The sequence below is a fragment of the Mytilus galloprovincialis genome, chromosome 10 (genome assembly GCF_965363235.1).
Source record: "Mytilus galloprovincialis chromosome 10, xbMytGall1.hap1.1, whole genome shotgun sequence".
NCBI classification, from domain to species: domain Eukaryota; kingdom Metazoa; phylum Mollusca; class Bivalvia; order Mytilida; family Mytilidae; genus Mytilus; species Mytilus galloprovincialis.
Genome location: NC_134847.1, coordinates 60,464,654 through 60,484,177, shown reverse-complemented (window position 1 = coordinate 60,484,177; position 19,524 = coordinate 60,464,654). Strand labels below are relative to the sequence as shown.

General features: G+C 32.4%; 1 long non-coding RNA gene across 1 annotated transcript; it reads right to left on the bottom strand.

Annotated features, from left to right (window-relative positions):
* Positions 1-207: 207 nt before the first annotated feature.
* LOC143049263 (uncharacterized) lies at positions 208-13,157 on the bottom strand. The gene is made up of 5 exons (XR_012970152.1): positions 12,978-13,157; positions 10,363-10,683; positions 8,524-8,639; positions 1,414-1,594; positions 208-798 (listed from the first exon to the last, which is right to left on the bottom strand). It is a non-coding gene; the product is annotated as an uncharacterized LOC143049263 (long non-coding RNA).
* Between the last annotated feature and the right edge of the window lie 6,367 nt (positions 13,158-19,524).

The following is a 19,524-nucleotide window of genomic DNA, read 5'->3' as shown; positions in this document are numbered from 1 at the left end:
TGACTAAAATGTGTTGCAATTCGAAATTGACATATTTGACCTAGATACGACATCCGTTCATGCTGGCTGTTCAAAACTCCTCCCTCTGAAAAATCACATTGTCAGTCGTTTGCTTGTTTACAAACAAAAAATAAAGGCTCACGGAAGAGCCTACACAAACGCTCTACACTTTACAAACTTTAAGTTTTCTCATAAAAGAATAGAACGTTACATAGGATAAGTTTATTGATAACAATGTAAAACAACTTTTATAAGATTATCTCTTTAATAGAATAATTTGAAAGATTCTACATGTAATAGTTAGCTATCCAAACAGAATTGTTTGGTGTGAACAAATTGATATAGTAAAAACACAAAACACAAAAATGTGAGAAAAAAAAAACCAATTTCATGGAGTTTTGGTTGATAGGCACTCATTCCACATCTTCTTATTTCTATTTACACTGAACACTTTGATGATAATCTTTCTATTTGCAAATATGTCATATTATACAGATCATGACAATAACGGATCTCTGTTGCCAGGATTTTGTTCCACATTATTTTCTTCAATATCTTGATTTGAGCTCTTCTTGGACATCATCACCATTTGACTGAATATTGTTCGAATGTCTCCGTCATTACTTTCACCACCCCAAGAGACCTTACAGCACACGAGATCTTTAAGTTTTCCATGTTTAGAAAGAACGACAAGAGCAACCAGACAAACACAGAATAATATAATGACAGCAATAATCCCACCTACAACGCTCCATTCTATTGTTATATAAGAAATGTGTTTCCTGTTTTTTGTTACTCCTGAAAATATATGTATTTTTTTGTTATGCACATGAGTACATCCATTTCAATGTTTTGCTGTATTTATTTATAGCATATCTAAATATTTGAATTGTAAGAATCAATCTGAAAAATAGTTTAATTATTATCAACGCGGAATCTTCTATGGTTTCCTGTTATTTGTTCGGACACACTCGTGAAATTTAGTATGACATTCTCGAAATGTATTTAATATAAAAGCAGGAAAATGCATTGAAAAAATCTCGATTGCTACGATACTCATATTACATATTTTCTCTTAATGAACGATTCTCAACTAAAAAGTAAACCACAAATAATTAATAGAAGCATATGCTTACTGTCTACCATGCTTATTTTCCTTAATTGTTGTAGCATAAAAATACAACGAAGATTCCAGCCTTACAATTTGCTGAAAAATCATGTGTTCTCTTTTACTGTGACTTGACTACTTGAAAAAGTGATAAGAAGTGTTATTATTGACGATTTCATGTCATAACCGCCTCCTTACAAGGTCCCTTTTCATATATATTCCAGCTGGCAACGTATTAACTGGTACCGGAATGACAATCTTATTTATGAATTATTTTACACTGAGTAATTATTAATATTATATACCTGTACATGTGTTCAGCATATTTGTGTGTACACTATAACGCTTCACACCTACATCACAAGATATTGTCAAATATCCAGTACAGGTCTCATCATTAAAATAATGATGAAGGGTTTCTGTCATGCAATAAAACATCCCATTCATCCCAACTCGAGTTTCTAACCGATTAGTAACCTCTTCTTCCTGTAAAATAAAAAAAAAAAGCAAGAAATCATAAACGTATGCCTATTATAATAGTGGTCATTGTTATTTTTTAATTTTATTTTCTCGATTTTTAACTAAACATACAAAATGAATAAAACTGCCGTGCATTTAGGATATTTATCAAAACATTACAAAGAATCAACCCCGAAAATTGGGATGATCTAAGATGCTCTGATATACACTGGAAGGATGTTCATATTGATTCACTTCAATGAACGAGTAACTCTGCAAATTGCAACCCGAGTATAGTGGTCGAAATAAGTGCCTCCAACAGACATGTTTCTTTATCACGGTTTTGATTCCCCGATACTAGACGAATTGTGAATAACAAAGAGTGACTTTTTTTAAATTCCAATTCCTTGGTATTTAAAAAGATTTCTTGTAAAATTTTTCCTACCTCAAACCAATAATACCTCAATGCAAGTTTCATTTCTTTTTTTTTTTCGCTTTTTAAGAAAACCTTTTCTTGTTTGCTATACTGTATATTTCCTAAACAAAAAAGTGCGTTTAAAAAAAAATACTAAGAAAAACAAGAAAGCATTTTGTGAAGAATATCGAAAATTATTCAATTCAACATCCAAATGAACCCTTGATACATCCCCTTAATTATTCTTTCTTTATGACAAGAAATCTTATGGATTAATATATATATCTATACTAGAACACACTCGTGAAATCGCTGGTCCGTGACTGAGTTAAAGTATATAACCATATGTGAAGCCTTATTTCAGCCTGGATATTTAGTATTGATAGTATTGATAGTGTCATCTGATAATGATAAAGGCATGCTGATTATAAGATGCACAGTTTTCTCTACTTTCACTACTTTCAAAATATTTCTGTTTGAAACCGTCGACCTGGAACATCAATTATTGGTAATATCAATTATTTGAAAAACAATAGGGCCTAGAATGGAGTATTTTTTTATCAACAGCATTGTCCAATATTAGTTATAAATGAAGTTGAATTCTTTGTTTCTCTGTTTTGCGTCATGCCGGCTAACAAATTAGAAACTGTACCTATACGCCTTATTTTAAGTATAAAATTTTAGTATTCGTATTGTCATCTTTTAAAGTCATACTGATTAAAATACTCATATACGAAACAATGTGACAATGATAGAATTTAGTAATGTCTTCTCTGTGATTATGACTCGTGTATATAGCAAATCCTAAATACACCGTTTGGTGGTGCGCCTGTGAGATGTGGAACGTACAGATAAGGTAATGGTAACATGTGAATATACTATTGGTATCGGTATCGGATTCGACCCGGAACTTGTTAATTATTGGCAATATTAATTATTGTGAAAACAAAAGGGTCTGGAGTTGTCTAATTTTTTAATAAACACCATTGTCCTATATTTGCTATATATAAAGTTGAATTCTTTGATTTGTCGTTTTTACCCCATGATGGCTGACAAACTGGACCTCGTTATTTTAGTATTATAGATGTATCGTTCGATTATTGCATGTATCAGGTGGATAAAAAATCCTTCTATTATTAGTTATGTCGTTTTTTTGTTGTTTATCTTGGCGTTGGGAAAAAAGTATTACAAAATTACCGAACGCCAAGTTTGTCTTCGCCTTATTACTTTGGTATATTCCACTTCTCTTTAACTTTAGGAGTTTTGATATTTTTTCTCATAGTGTTTGGTTAAGCACGTTTCCTTGATGGGCGGGAATTATTTTAAATGCATAAACTAAAGTTTTCGCAGTTAACAATAAACGATGGAAAAAATTTACAATACTATGCAAATAACGAATAAAAGGAGTCTACAAAACACAAAACAGAAAACTAGAACCAACAACAAGAGTCACAAAAAGAGTCACAACAAAACAAAGGTGTTAAATGCTGACACTTTAAGTTAAGCAAACCCATTTCACATGTTGCACCCGTCGTGTTGTCCATGTTAAGTATACATTCGGTGATGTCAACATCGAGGTAAAGGAGAACAGAATTTTGGCTTCCATATTTGGAACGGATTGTATGTTAATGCAGTATAATTTGATCCTATTCTAATATGACATGCTTCTTTCGACTTGTGAACAAACCCATGCTCTAAATCCAATAGATTTTGTTAGCACATGCGTATATTGACTACTTCAGAATAATGAATGTTATCGAGTTATCATGCACTTAATTGACATCTTTGACCTAGATACGACAACCGTTCATGCTGGCTGTTCAAACAACTCCCTCTGAAAAATCACAGTGCCAACAGTTTGCTTCTTAACAAACAAAAAAGGGAGGTCCATGGAAGAGCCTACACAAACGCTTTTACACTTATACTTATTGGACATAGAAATTACCTTTTTTGTCCTATTTAGAATCGAAATAATTGATGCAAGCTATACTTTATTGTAGTTTTAACATGGGTAGGCATTATATTCGTGATTATTTTTGCCCGAGCGATAGTGAGGGCTAAAATAACCCGAATATAATCGCTATGGCAAAAATAATCACGAATATAATGCCTACCCATGTTAAAACTACAATAAAGTATAGCTTGAATCAATTACTTCTTAAATAATCGGAAAAGTGTTTATGAAATTATGTCTTACAACAATGTTTGAATTATGAACTACTAAAACCGTTTATATTGCTTCTTTGTTAGATTTTTTTTTGGTATGTTTGTTTATATTTGACAAAAGTTTTGGCTGTTGGATCCCATCAATGTCATATTCATCAATTATGTCTGTTTTGGTTCCTCATATTATTGTGCCATAATATGGAACTGAAAGCAACTTTCATACAAGTGGGAGATTTAGCTAGCTATACAATCAGGTTTAACCTAACATTTTCTTTAGAAATTACTATACAAAGTCAGGTTTATGGCAGCAGGGACTTTTCATACTAAGGATATAGAGTCACGGAAGGCAGTTGTTTTTAATTCGTTCCGTTTCTTAATATCGTTGAGCGTTTGAATTTTGTTAGTTTTTGTTTTTTGACTTCCCCATTTTGAATTTACCCTGGAGCAGTATTTTTTTTTTGATTTTTTATACCCTGACTCAAACATTTAGTTGAATTAGTTTTATAAGTCCATCATATATGTATTAGATTAGATGAGACTTCATCGAAATAGTCCTTGATTTAAATAACATTACATCCCAGCTCCTTTGTTCTAACAGGGGTGATCTGAGCCGGATCATACCTACCAGATCACCCCAGTTTGAGTTTCTTTGTTATGCATGCTTTCCTTTGTTCTGTAACATTATGGCGGGAATGTCAAATCCACTATAAAACTTATAATTAATTATACGGAAAAGACTATCTATCAAAATTCACGTAGAAAAAATCCAGTGTATATGCTGGGATTCGAACTCAAGACCTTTAGCATATCAAGCCGCGACAAATACCACTACACCAGGACGACTGGATACGAAATAATAGTAATTTGATATACTTAAAGGAAGCAATTAAGATCTTTTTATAAGTGGGGCGAGTTGTCAGACCTTTATTCAGTGGGGTTTTAACCTTTATCGTTAATTAATGAGTTTTCAGACTGATTGTTCAATTTGATTTTACACTTTTTCAAAGTGAGCAAGTCGGTAAACAAGAGTGGGACGATATTTTTATAAAGTGGCGATATAGTGTGGGCCGATTGGCAAGTGGGGCGAGTTGACATTGTTTGATATTTACTCATCGTGTTTGGGGGTCAAAAAGGGTATACATCATATAGTAATACATAAAGTATATTGTTATGGTTGTGTGACGTTCTAAACTAGATTTTATGAATTGTAAATGGTTTTTAGTCTAATATAAAACAGCTGGGATGTAAAATAGTTATCCCAGTCGGACTTGGTGTGTCAGTGTTAGATCACCCTCTGGCCTCCGGCCATCGGGGTGATCTTACACTGACACACCGCGTCCTTATGGGATAACTATTAATTAAACTATTGTAGTGACGTCAACCTATTCATTTACCGTGGATTCTTTTTCTAGAATCAGCGCTTCCTAAATCCGTCGCTGAAATAGACTCACCAAATTATATTCAATTGTGTTCTTTGTGTGTCTAATTTCATTATAGAGTTTGAACTGGCCAATTTACTGATTTCTGTTCACTAATGGAATTATTTTAAAAACTTACCTTTAATTTTTGTAATTTTTATATGCCTGCACTGGGAATCGAACCAGTCCATGAATTCTCCTAAGTGCCACTAACATGGTCATATCGACGAAACCTTTCGGCTACCAATTGGTTACGATTTAATTGTCTAACTTATATATATAAATGAATATTTGATAAACATCGGTACAACGGACACACATGGATTGTACATTTAAATATACAATAATAGGCAATCGTAGTGTATCAGTTGGTAGCCGCGAGGTTTCATGGTTATGCTTAATGAGTTAGAACTCGGCGGTTTAGGTTCGAATCTTTTTTTTTTTTTTTGTTGCCTCTATTCTTTAGTTTTCCTGTTTTGTTTCTTGTTTTTTAAGTTATTGTGGATATTTAGTTTAATAAAAGCGAGTTTATAATCGGATCATTGTTAGCTATTCCACATGTTTGAAATGAAAATGTTTACATTCTAGGTGTTCATTTTTGTTTTATAAATCAATATAGTATGATTTCATCTGTTTATTTGCAAATTCCTATGCTAGAAAATCGTGACATGCCTAGAATAAGACTTCTTGTTAAAAATTTCTGACACATGCTTTAAATATATGCTATATATATGTTTTTTGTCAAGTTGTTGTCCCCGGCTTTGACATATTCCCCATTTTCATTCTCAATCTTATTAGAAATAAGATAGAATATGTCTCATTTAGTCAAAAATGATCAGATGCCTGATAACATCTTTAAGGGTAGACGTGGTGTTTTCAACATGTATTTGTATTGTTTTAACCATTTATTTGTAATATATAATTTATTGTTATGCATCGTTTGTCACGATATAATGGTTATTTAAACTTACTTACAATACCTTCTAATTAAGAATAGGATATAATTTTGAATAGATATTATCACAATAGTTTAAGTTATAGATACAATGGATAAGCGTTGATTCATGAAAAACAAACATTCGCCCTGCGGGCTCATGGTTTCTTTTTCAAGAATCAACGCTTATCCATTGTATCTATATCACTTAGTCTAAGGAATGCTGTATTTGCTCAATTTTGACAAGGCTTCAAACTAGACTATTTGGCTCGGAATCCTTTGCAAGGAAGACGACGATTATATAAAAAAAAACATGTATAAACAAGTCAAATCTATTAATTACATGATTATTAAGTATGGACTAAATCGATGAAAAAGACGTATGGGCTTTGCTCATTGTTGAAGGCTGTACGGTGACCTATAGTTGTTAACGTCTGTGTCATTTTGGTGTCTTGTGGACAGTTGTCTCATTGGCAATCATACCAAACCAAAGTGACATTTGAAATTTTTATGGAGATAAGACCGTAGTTTTTTGCAAAATTAACAAATTGTTTGAACTTGATATTTATTTGTATAAAATCTGCCAAAAAAACTGACGTTGTTACATTTTATGGCTTAATACAATCGAGAAAAAGAAGTTTTAAACAATCATTTCCCTGTGTGTTCTAATAATAGTTTCTTATCCAATTCGAGATCGGGATCACACCTGGGCATATTATGTGATATAGATACAATGGATAAGCGTTGATTCTTGAAAAAGAAACCATGAGCCCGGAGGGCGAATGGTTTGTTTTTCATGAATTAACGCTTATCCATTGTATCAATAACTTAAACTATTGTGTTAATGCCATTTAAAAATTAAAGTCTATTCTTAATTAGAAGGTATTGTAAGTTAGTTTACATAACCATGCAATCGTGTCAAACGATCCATTACAATAAATAAAATATCACAATTAAATGGTTAAAAAATACATATATATTATAACACAACACGTCTGCCCTTCAAGATCTTTATATTATCAGGCATCTGAGTATTGTATATTTTTTTTTACAAAATAAGATATATTCGAACTTATTTCTATCAGAATTGAAAATGGAAATGAAGAATGTACGTGTCAAAGGGAAAACAACCAGACATAGAACATACATATAGTGCATTTCAAAAGGATTCCATTTTATTTTTACAAAAAGTCTTATTCTAGACACATCATGATTTTCAAACATAGGAATTTGCGAATTAACAGTTGTAAAATTATGTAGTAAAACAGATGAAAAATGGACAAATAGAATGTATTCATTTTTGTTTCAAACATGTGGAAGAACCAACAATATTCCGATAATAAACGAGCAAACTCGCTTTTATTACACAAAATATCCACAATAACACAAAAACTGGAAAACTAGTTAATAAGGACAACAAAGAGAATTCAGGGGTTCGAACCTAAACAGACAAGTCCGTACCTTATTCTCATTTGTCTTAACCATGAAACCTCGTGACTACCAATTCATACTAAACATTTCCCTATTTTGTAAATATAAAGGTAAAGCCCTGTATGTATGTTGTACCGATGTAGATCATATATTCATTTATATATATAAAATAGACATATAAATCGTAACCGATTGGTAGCCCAGAGGTTTCGTCGATATGTTGATGTCAGTAACACGTAACATAATTCATGAACGGGTTCGACTCCCATTGAAGGTATATAGAAATTACAAAATTAAAAGGTAAGTTTTTAAATTAATTCCGTTAGTGAACAGAAATCAGTAAATTAGTCTACTCAAACTTAATGAAATTAGTCACACAAAGGAAACAAAAGAATATGATAGTGTGAGTCCATTTCAGCGACAGATTTAGGAAGCGTTGATTCTAGAAAAAGAATCTACGGTAAATGAATAGGCTGACGTCACCACAATGGTTTAAAATATTTTCTACTATATTAAGGTACTGCAGTGATTTTGTACACAGTAAATGAAAGGAAATGTTATATACATATTTAAAAGGTATCAATGAACATACATTAAAATATACTTTACAGTTAGGAACAGGGTACACCCTTCTCAATTCAAGCTTGACATCAAGGTGTCCATTCCGCAATGTGGAAAGAACAGTCGTTGTGTTTTGCTCAATGGGTACTGGAAATAAATGAAATATTTATCTAATATTTTTGTAATCCTTCCTCTCATTATCTCACATTTTAAAATACCTTCACACTTTAAAAATGAAGGTGTCTCCCGGCCCCAAAAGAAAAACAAATATAGTTCATGCAATTACCCAACTAGGATGATCTACGAAAATGAAGATAAATTTGGTCTTTATTTCATTTTACATAAAGATGAAAAAAAAAACATTTCTATTATCGTTTGGTTTTGTACATTACTTTTCCTTTGCCTAAATATCTTACAGTTAAACATCATCATATATGCTAATAGTTAACTATCAAAGGTAACAAGATTATAATTAGATACGCCAGACGCGCATAAGTCTACATAAGACTAATCAGTGACGCTTAGATTAAAATATTTATAAATCCAAACAAGTACAAAGTTTAAAAGCTTTGAGGACCCAAAATTCCAAAAAGTTGTGCTAAATACGGCCAAGGTTATCTATTCCTGGGATATGAAAATCCTTAGTTTTTCGAAACAATCAAGGTTTTGTAAACAGGAAATTTATAAAAATGACCATCTAATTAATGTTCATGTCAAGACCGAAGTGCTCAATACTGGGCTGGTTATACCCTCGGGGACGAAACAATTACCAGCTAAAATAGTAAACAAACAAATATAAATATGTATTATATTTGAAACTCAAACACCTTTTGAGGGTAGGCACACTAGCTTGTTTTGTACACTTAAGTTTGCTAAACCTTTTATTTTGGTGAATTTCAGGAAAGCATTAAACGACCTAAAATTTGGTTTGCACACGTATTTTAATGAATGTGAAATCGCTACCTTTGTTCATATTTTAAACTATTGTTTCGATATTTTTAAAACTATATGGACCCCTCAACAGAAGTGTGAGATGTTACGTTTATAGCTTTTTATTTCAAATACATTTTTGTTTACTTGTTTATTAATAAAGAAATGTTTTTTTTTCGTGTAATAAAAAACTTTTTCCTTTGGTACGTTCGCCCTAATAATGCTTTAAGGAAAACCTGTATAAAAGCGTAATCCATTTTTAAAGTTGGTCTTAAATATCCTTCCGCGGATCTGAAATGTGTTTTCATTTCTGTAGTCATCATATTTGAAGGATGAAGTAAAACTAAATTTCACATGATTGAAATCACTTCTAAATTATCTTTTGTATTTCTTTAAATTTAATGCTAAGGTTTCTTTTAATTTTCGTTGGCTTTACAAAGGGCTTGAAAAATCTTTTATTTCACCAAAACATTTGCGATAAAGTCGTCATGAATTAAGCAGAATAACTTATATTTCCCACTTGACACCAAACAACAAGCAGCATATGAAAAATATTGTTTCAAGAATTTATTCAACTGAAACAATTTATATTTTATTTTTTAAGTTTATGATTTTCCCTTCATTGGTGGTAATGGATCTTTGACATCTTATCATACTTTATCAAAGGCCTATTTCCACCTATGTCAAGAAAATCGTCAGTTTATCAAATAACTGCTCAGTTTAACATTCATAATTTTATAACTTAAGTTTTAATCTATGATAATTTCGAAGATGCATCCGAAGTTTGTTAGGACCCGGAAATGAAAAAAAAAAGGATTACCGACACGAACCTTAATTTAATGATATTGGAAATTGTTGAATGACAATTAGTTAATATATAATTATCAAAATTAATTGGCCAGATAAGAATACAAATTATTATAATTATGTTAACACTCACATAGAAAATTTTGGTCTGTCAGCCTTAATTTTTTCTTGAAATCATGAATTCCTATTGAGGATGAATAGTCGCAGTTTACATCGCTTTCACTGAAATTAAATATTTCCAGAACGGACTCAAACTTGTCGTTTCCTTGTCTGTTGGTAACCCTATATTTTTTCTCGTGATATTTTGTAGTGCTACCATGGAAGGATATAAGAGAGAAATTTGCTCCACCTGTCCATGTTGGTGTACTATAGTTGTTCCTTGGTAGTATCGTTTGGCAATACAATTTAGCCGTTTCACCAAATACTATAGGTGGATCAACGATGGTCCATTGGACTGCAAAAATATATAAATCAAAGAAAGATTATATTAAAATTCACGACAAAAATTATTCTTTGCGATTTCGAAAACATTTCGCTATATAAAAAAATAACAGATTATTGTTTAATTACTGAGATTTTGATATTCATAAACATAAGACCAACGCAGTTTCTTTAAGCCTTTTATAATTACCAAGTATCATATAATATTATATACGGAAAATGGGTTGCATTGTGTTGTTTCTTTTATTGGCTAGTAACTGATGTGAATACAAATTTAACTACATTTTACACTGCCCTAGTCAATCTCATTGCATAGTTATCTGCTTAGAAATACTGTTGTCAGGGTAGTGTTCTAGTAAACATGTAAGGATAACTAAAACATTTAAAGTGGGGGTACTCAATTTGCATTTATTTTGACAGTTTGTTTACCTACGGTTTTTTAATGATCAAGACTAAAGTTTCCTAACTTGTCTATTTTGTGGATGTATCGTTATTTATTATATAGAACCACCAATTTGTTTTTAATCCATATTGAATCTTAGAAAAATGGGTTGAACCCACCTCCAAACGACCCATGATTCTGTTATGAGTAGTTACCATACTGCATCCATGCTTTTATTCACGTCACTAAAAATCTAATAACTAATGATTTGTATTATTTCTTAAATATTTAGAATAATTTGACGTTAGACTATGTTTACTATTATTTTTTTAAGAAATGAATGCCTGTAACATAATGCATTTGCTCATTTTTAAAAGATAATTTTTATGGACGTCGCATGGCGATGTTTCCGTAGATTTTACTTTTTCCAGTGAACACCTCATCTGTTGATATATATATACTGTGAACGTTTTGTGAATGTTAAATATATTTAACTATTTGCAAGACGTGCATAATGTCAAATGATAAAAATATAAATTGTTAAATAGGTGCAATCTGGTTACGATGTAATTTGGGTACTGTGCCGTTAGTAGTTATTTGATTATATACAGTTATATTGACCATTTTGCACCATGAAAATATCTTTCAAGATGTGTTATTCTGGTCAAGCAAAAAATGAAAACAACAGCTATTTCAAATGTTTATACAGGTTTTTAGTTCTCATCACATTTTGATAATGATTAGTGGAGTAGAAAATGATCCACACAAAATATAAAACCCACAGTGCCTTAATAACAATTGAAACTGCGAGCTACTGTTCACTAATGATATCCCCCGCAAGGGGATACTCTTAATAGTGTAAGTGTTCGGTAAACAGGAATTTGTTCAGTGATGAATCTGAAAACGCATCACACGGTATAGCTGACTTATATAAACCCTGAAACCAAATTTCAGAAATACATGTATTGTAGTTCCTGAGAAAAATGTGACAAAAAATTTCAATTTGACTATCATGTGTAAAATTATACAAGTGTTATTTTAACAGGAGGTCATTGAGTGATGAATCTGAAAACGAATTACACGGTGTATATACACAATAATCCCAAAATCAAAATCAAAATCAAATTTCAGAAATCCTTGTAGTGTAGTTCCTGAGACAGATGCAACGAAAAATATTCATTGGACGGACTGACGGACTGACGGATGGATGGACAGAGGGATTGATGGACTGATGGACGTATATTTACCAAAATTATACACTTAAATAGTTATCAAAGGTACCAGGATTATAATTAGTGCGACAGACAGGACATTTGTAAAAATGACCATACGATTGATATTCATGTCAACACCGAAATGTTGACTACTAGGCTGGTGATACCCTCGTGAACGAAACGGCCACCAGCAGTGGCATCGACCCAGTGGTATAAATAGTTATCAAAGGTACCAGGATTATAATTTAGTACGCCAGACGCGCGTTTCGTCTACATAAGACTCATCAGTGACGCTCATATCAAAATATTTATAAAGCCAAACAAAGCACGCGACTTTTTGCGCGGTGAATATACTTTTTCCGCAGGTGAATATGCATATGTATTCAAAATCCCATTCATATAGAAAAACTATAAACTACTAAAGTTTTAGGAATATGGAATAAACAGTGTTATTTTAATGGAATTTGATGCGACTGTTATACAGGTGAGAGGTTTAGCCAGCTATTAAACCATGTTTAATCCATAATCATTAGTAATTTTCTCGTCCTGAACAAACATGAAAGATTTGCCACTTGACGTAAGTAAACACTTATATGTGATGTTATTACTCATTCGTGCATTTTTCTGAACAATGTAACTCAATGATATTTATAGAAATTTTTGTTTCATATTTATTTTATACAATCCATCTGATTATAGTTTTTTACTTACCACGTGATTGCGATGAATAAATGGAAATGATTACTAGTACAATTTTTAATCCAGCCGCATATGTATTAGGGCTCATGATTTCCTAAGTCGTAGTATAACATCGACAGTATTCAATGAAATGAATCACAGGTAACACTTGAACTATCAACTTTTACCTTGAAAACGCATACTAATATTCCAAATATTTCAAACATTCATCTCAGATTACTTCGAAAGAAATCATATATAATTATTCTGTTGTTTTGTGACTGCGTTTATCAAATAAAAATGAAATAAGATATTTATGAAACCAAGCATTAATTGACACCTGCATTCTTATATTGTTTTTACAATGGATAAAGATATCTTTCTTTTGAATTTGTGCCAACGAAATGCATAGGTAGAGTACTGATATAGAAACTGTTTGTCGATCAATCTTATCAGATATTTTTTATAGTTCATATTTGGTTTTTAAATAGAAAAGTATCATACTTCGATATCTTACACCTGTTTAGATTTATACAATCAAAGTTTAAATTACCTATTGATTTTTGATGCATGGCTCTTTCGGTTTACCTATCTGCCACGCTTTCCATGTGCTCTGTTTTTACTGTTTATCAATATGACGATCCGGTTATCTTCGGCAACAAAATCAAAAGTTTGTTAGAACACTGAATGACATATTAATTGTCAATAATTACATAAGATGTATGTTTCATTATAATACGTTATTCTCATTGGCTACACTGCAATCTCGCGTTATTCCTTAACCAATTTCATTACACAATAAATTTTATCATTCATGATGACACGAGGTCCCACAATAAAGTGCACAGGTAAATTAAATGACTTCATAAAAATCGTGTTTTCATGATCCTAGCTAAAAAATGTAATTATAAGTATTGGATGCTTCTTTTTGTAATTTCAAAGGGTTGTAAAAGCGTTAACCGTGCGCACATTTTTAGAATGAAGCGCTTCCGCACTTCATACAAAATGTACTTCATTCAACGCTTTTATAGCCCAATGAAGTTACAAAAAGAAGCATTCAATTCTTAAATAATACGTTAAATATGAGTAAGAAATATAATAAACGAGCATGCAAGACACAGTTTAGTATACATGTATGCGTTAGTTTAACAATGTCAATAACATTAGATTTCAAAAAACTTGTTTCATATGTACAGTCACCAGCCTATTGTCGTTCTAATTTCCCAAGTGAATATGAAGATTAAAAATATGGTATCGATTTAAGAGCGTATTTCATGTATAACCATTTTTATGTAAGCATGATAAAAACCAGTCAATTATGGAACCCAAATGAATAACAAGTAAAGAGTCTGTAATCTCGTGGGGCAACAAAACAAAAGGCAAAGCAGTATAAAGTTAAATTTAGTTTAACTTACTTCAACTACATTAGAATAATTTAAAAAGTTGGTTCAGTCATTTTTAATAGATTGCACCTGAATACAGTAATAGCCAGATGTTGAGGATAAAGGCCGATCAGCTGGAAATGAGGAGGATATAAACTGTTTCGTACTGTACGAGAGAGGCCAAACATACCAAAAGAACATACACACTCACAAGTCGAAAATTAACTGACAACGCCATTACTTTAAAACAGAAGAAAAAACCCAACGAAAAACAACAATAAACAAACACAACTTAGAAAACAAAGGACTTAGCAACGTGAACCCCATTAAAAACCGGGGGTTATCTCATGTGATCTTGAACTGTAAGCAGATCCTTCTCCATATGTGGCACCTGTCGTGTTATGCATGTAAGTACAAGCCCAATGATAAGTCTAATAAGGTGATCCCATACGACGAAAAGAGGAAAGGATTGTGGTTATGACAATTGGAACTGTCTGTCGTCATTCTTAAAGAGTGACGAATGATACCAGAGGGACAGTCAAACTCATAAATCGAAAATAAAATGACAACGCCATGGCTAAAAATGACAAAGACAAACAGACAAACAATAGTACACATGACACAACATAGAAAACTGAAGAATAAGCAACACAAACCCCACCAAAATATAGGGGTGATCTCAGGTACTCTGGAAAGATAAGCAGATCCTGATCCACATGTGGCACCCGTCGTGTTGCTCATGTTATAACAAATCCGGTAAATAGTCTAAATCGGTTGGTCACATTCATAAAAAGGAGCATCTCTTTTGTCGTAAAGTTTTGTTTTCAACCGACCCTCATTTTCAATTTCTAGATGTAAGTCAAGATATGAAAACATATTTTAAATCAATCAACCAAATCGTGATGGCGTCTGTCAAAATTTACAAAGGAATAATTTCGTCTTCACCACACTGAACTTGGTTTGATAGATTTCTTGTGAGCAGCAACCGTCTACCGAGGAAATCATGATATGAAATAAAAGGCATAGAATATCTTATTAACTGGTCATCGATATAGCGATATTTAAAGTTAAAGGATTATTCTCACTTTTTCATTCTTTGATTCTTTCTAAGAAGTTCTTGTATGAAGTCAGCTTTATGTGAACAAAGGAACAAGTTGACAAGAAGAGAATCACAGTTGGTGCCCATGACATAATCTTCGAAAACGCCAGTATTGGAATACACTATAATTTCAATGAGATAAAAAAAAAACATGGTTATCCTACAAAATGTGAACAATGCAGCATTGAATAAACACAATGTATACGACGAATATACAACATAAATCAGTACAGTAAATAATGCAATTAGTAAGGTGCAAATGTCCTGGTCAAATTGGACAAATGTTCAGGTTTTGGAAGTATGGCTGTTTGCCCCAAGTACTTTAAGTAATATATATTAAAAATTAAATACACAAAAGAGTTGTACACTGCTTGAAAAGAAACTTTTTTTGTATATATATATACACCTTGTGGTCAATTTATTTAGCAATCGTCAATGGCAGTCAGCGGGGTTTAATAACATCAGTTGTTCGACCTGCTAGTCAAATGCGTTTTGTTAAAATATATTTTTACACTCTTTTTGTCTTTTGGAAAAAGTTGTTTGTGCTGTATTTAGACCCCTATACAACGAAAATTGTTGCATGCACACGTATAAATATTGCGGTTTTTATCCAACGCAATCATAGGTTTGAACGTTGTTTTCAATTTAGACTTGTTTGTTGTAGAGTTGTCACTGACTCAGACGTACTTATAAATATAATTGTTTTCTGTGACTGTATCTTACATTAATTTGTAGGACCCTTTACTATAGATAATTGAGCTGATCTGTAATAATAGCATCTCCATGCCTTATATATCATGTACTGTAGTACGCTAGATTAAAACTGACGAGGAAAGGTAACACACGGCCACCGAAAGCTTTATTATTGTGAAGCCCAGGTGGTCGTGTGGTCTAGCGGGACGGCTACAGTGCAGGCGATTTGGTGTCACGATATCTCAGGAGCATGGGTTCGAATCCCGGCACGGGAAGAAAAAAAATTTTGCGAAAGCAAAGGAGTAGGTTCACTAAGACCCCTTTTTAGCCCCAAAATATAGCAGTTTTAGAAAATTGTGAAAATGTAATCTTTAAGCTATATTTTGGAAAGTAAAATGCTTCTGCTACATAAATATGAGCTGTTCTTGACGATACAATGCACAAATATCGCGTTTTAGCATCATTAAGTCGTGCTAAATTACTGAAATCTTCAAAATTTTACCATTTTGGTCATTTTTTAGACGGTTTCCGTCTAAAATGAAAGTGGCCGCATTCGTGTTCATTCATAATATTGAAATGTAAGTTGTATTTGATGATAATACAAAACATATATAAAGGTTGAGGATGAACACGGATGCGGCCACATTCATTTTTGACAAAAAACATCTGAAAAGTGACGTTTTTTGGCATATTTGATAGATTTTTCATATTTAAGCTTGAATCAGAGCGTTTTTGTTGACTAAATCAGTTAAAATCTTTCACATAAACTAATCGAATCAATTGAAATAGACACTTAAGTGTTTAAAAAGTGTACAAAAACTTTCGTTAGAAGAACTTGAAATTTGAGGCCAAAATCGGCCCTTACCGGACCTACTTCTTTACAGATCTATTTTGTTGGGTTGATGTTTAGACGAGTTGTATATACATAATGTACACAGCCATGTATCACCTTCATTGCTGGTGATCCGGTGGATAAATCTGTTGTAGAGTTGTCACTGACTCAGACGTACTTATAAATATAATTATTTTCTGTGACTGTATCTTACATTAATTTGTAGGATCCTTTACTATAGATAATTGAGCTGATCTGTAACAATAACATCTCCATGCCTTATATATCATGTACTGTAGTATGACGCTAGATTAAAACTGACGAGGAAAGGTCACACACGGCCATCGAAAGCTTTATTATTGTGAAGCCCAGGTGGTCGTGTGGTCTAGCGGGACGGCTACAGTGCAGGCGATTTGGTGTCACGATATCTCAGTAGCATGGGTTCGAGTCCCGGCGAGGAAAGAACAAGAAATTTGCGAAAGCAAATTTACAGATCTAACATTGTTTGGTTGATGTTTATATTAAAAATTGAATACACAAAAAGAGTTTTAAAAGTAGCATTGTCTAGCGCTTTCATCCATCTTGGGACTTTTCAAGACTATGAACGTCATTATGGGGAACACATTAGTATTATGACGTAACGTCATTGTTCGTAACATATTAGTATTATTACGCAACGTTATTGTTCATGTAACTGCTAAGCATTAAGCTTGGCGTCAAATACTTTTATGAACTTTCTTTCTAGTTCTTAACGGTATTCTTCTGTTGGTTCCGTACATTTGAAGAACGGGAAAAAATTGAATTTTCCTCCCGCACAAATGTCTAAATGTTCGCTCACCGGAATTTTTCTGTACTCGGGTTGCCGTATTTGCTGCTTATGGATCCTGACCCGTTCACAAACACTATTTCCTGTTTGACCTATGTAATTTTCTTTACAGCTGACACATGTTATACAATAGAGTAAATTTTCTGATTTGCAAGTCATATTTGCGTTTACTGTAAATTTCTTATCATTTTTGAAATATTTTGTACTGCCGATGTCTAAATAATTATAATTGTCTCTGGAACATACTCCACAGCGTGAATCGCCACAACTTTTTACGGATGATATGTTTTCAACTATATCAAATCGTGCTTTTCTAAGTTGGCGTTTCAAATTTTTCGGTTGTCTTCTACTATAAATGATCGATTCTTCTTTTACCAAATTTTTCATTGTTTCACTTTGATGTAAAATCGGAAATTCGGTTTTATAAACTTGAAGGCATTTGGTAATGACGGATCATGAGTAGTCACAAACGGGAGGACATCATCATCGGTTGTCTGTTCCTTCGGTGTTCTAAGTTCATTTGTAGACATTTCATTTGTCCTCTCGACACTGTCATCTATAAGTTTTAATGGATATTTCTGTTGTAAGAGATACATCTTCAACTCTTCTAACCTTCTTTTGCGAAGAGTTTTACCAATACAATTGCTTCTTTTTGTATGTGATGGGTGGCATGATTCAAAATTTAAATACTGGTGTGTATCTGTCTTCTTGTAATAAATAGAATGAAATTCAAAACAGTGTGGCTGTGGCCATTGATTGACACATTAAATTCATCCATTGATTGGGACAATTTACATGAACGTTTGTCTGTAACGACCACTTTTCACGACATACCTACGATAGACATTTAAACTGTGGGGTCACCAAAGGTTTCTTAACGCCTTTAATTATAAAATATACTCAAAAATTAATCAGGAATAACCTTTATGTTTTGATTTATATAATTGATATAAATCAAAACATCGTGTTATTTCTGATTAGTTTTTCGAATTACTTTATTAAGGTGTTGAGAACCTTTGGTGACCCCATAGTTTAAGTGTCTTTAAAAAGTACATATATATATAGTGAGCAGTGGTCGTTACATACAAACGTTCACCTTAATTGTCCCAGTCAATGGATGAATTTAATGTGTCAATCAATGGCCACAGCCACACTGTTTTGAATTTCATTCTATCTGTAATGATTTTATTGTTGAAGAGTGTAATTAAAATGTCTAGAAATAGGAGTTCCAAGTTACTACTTTCAATAGTGAATTTCATTGACGGATGCAATAAGTTAGGAATTTTATGGAATTTTTCGTCTGTTGATTTATTCCATAATATTAAACAATCGTAAAAATCTTTTCCACTGTTCATAAACATTAGTTTTGAATTCCTGTCCGAATATCTGGCCAACTTTTTCGTGAAATATTTTTTCTAATTTTCTAATTTCTAGACATTTTAATTAAACTCTCCAACAATAAAATCATTACAGATATTTATTACAAGAAGACAGATACACACCAGTATTTAAATTTTGAATCATGCCACCCATCACAAACAAAAAGAAACATTCCATATTGTATGGCAAGACGAGTATGTTCAATTCGCAAAAAAGGTTAGAAGAGTTGATGATAAATCTCTTACAACAGAAATATCCATTAAAACTCATAGATGACAGTGTCGAGAGGACAAATGAAATGTCTACAAATGAACTTAGAACACCGAAGGAACAGACAACCGATGATGATGTCCTCCCGTTTGTGACTA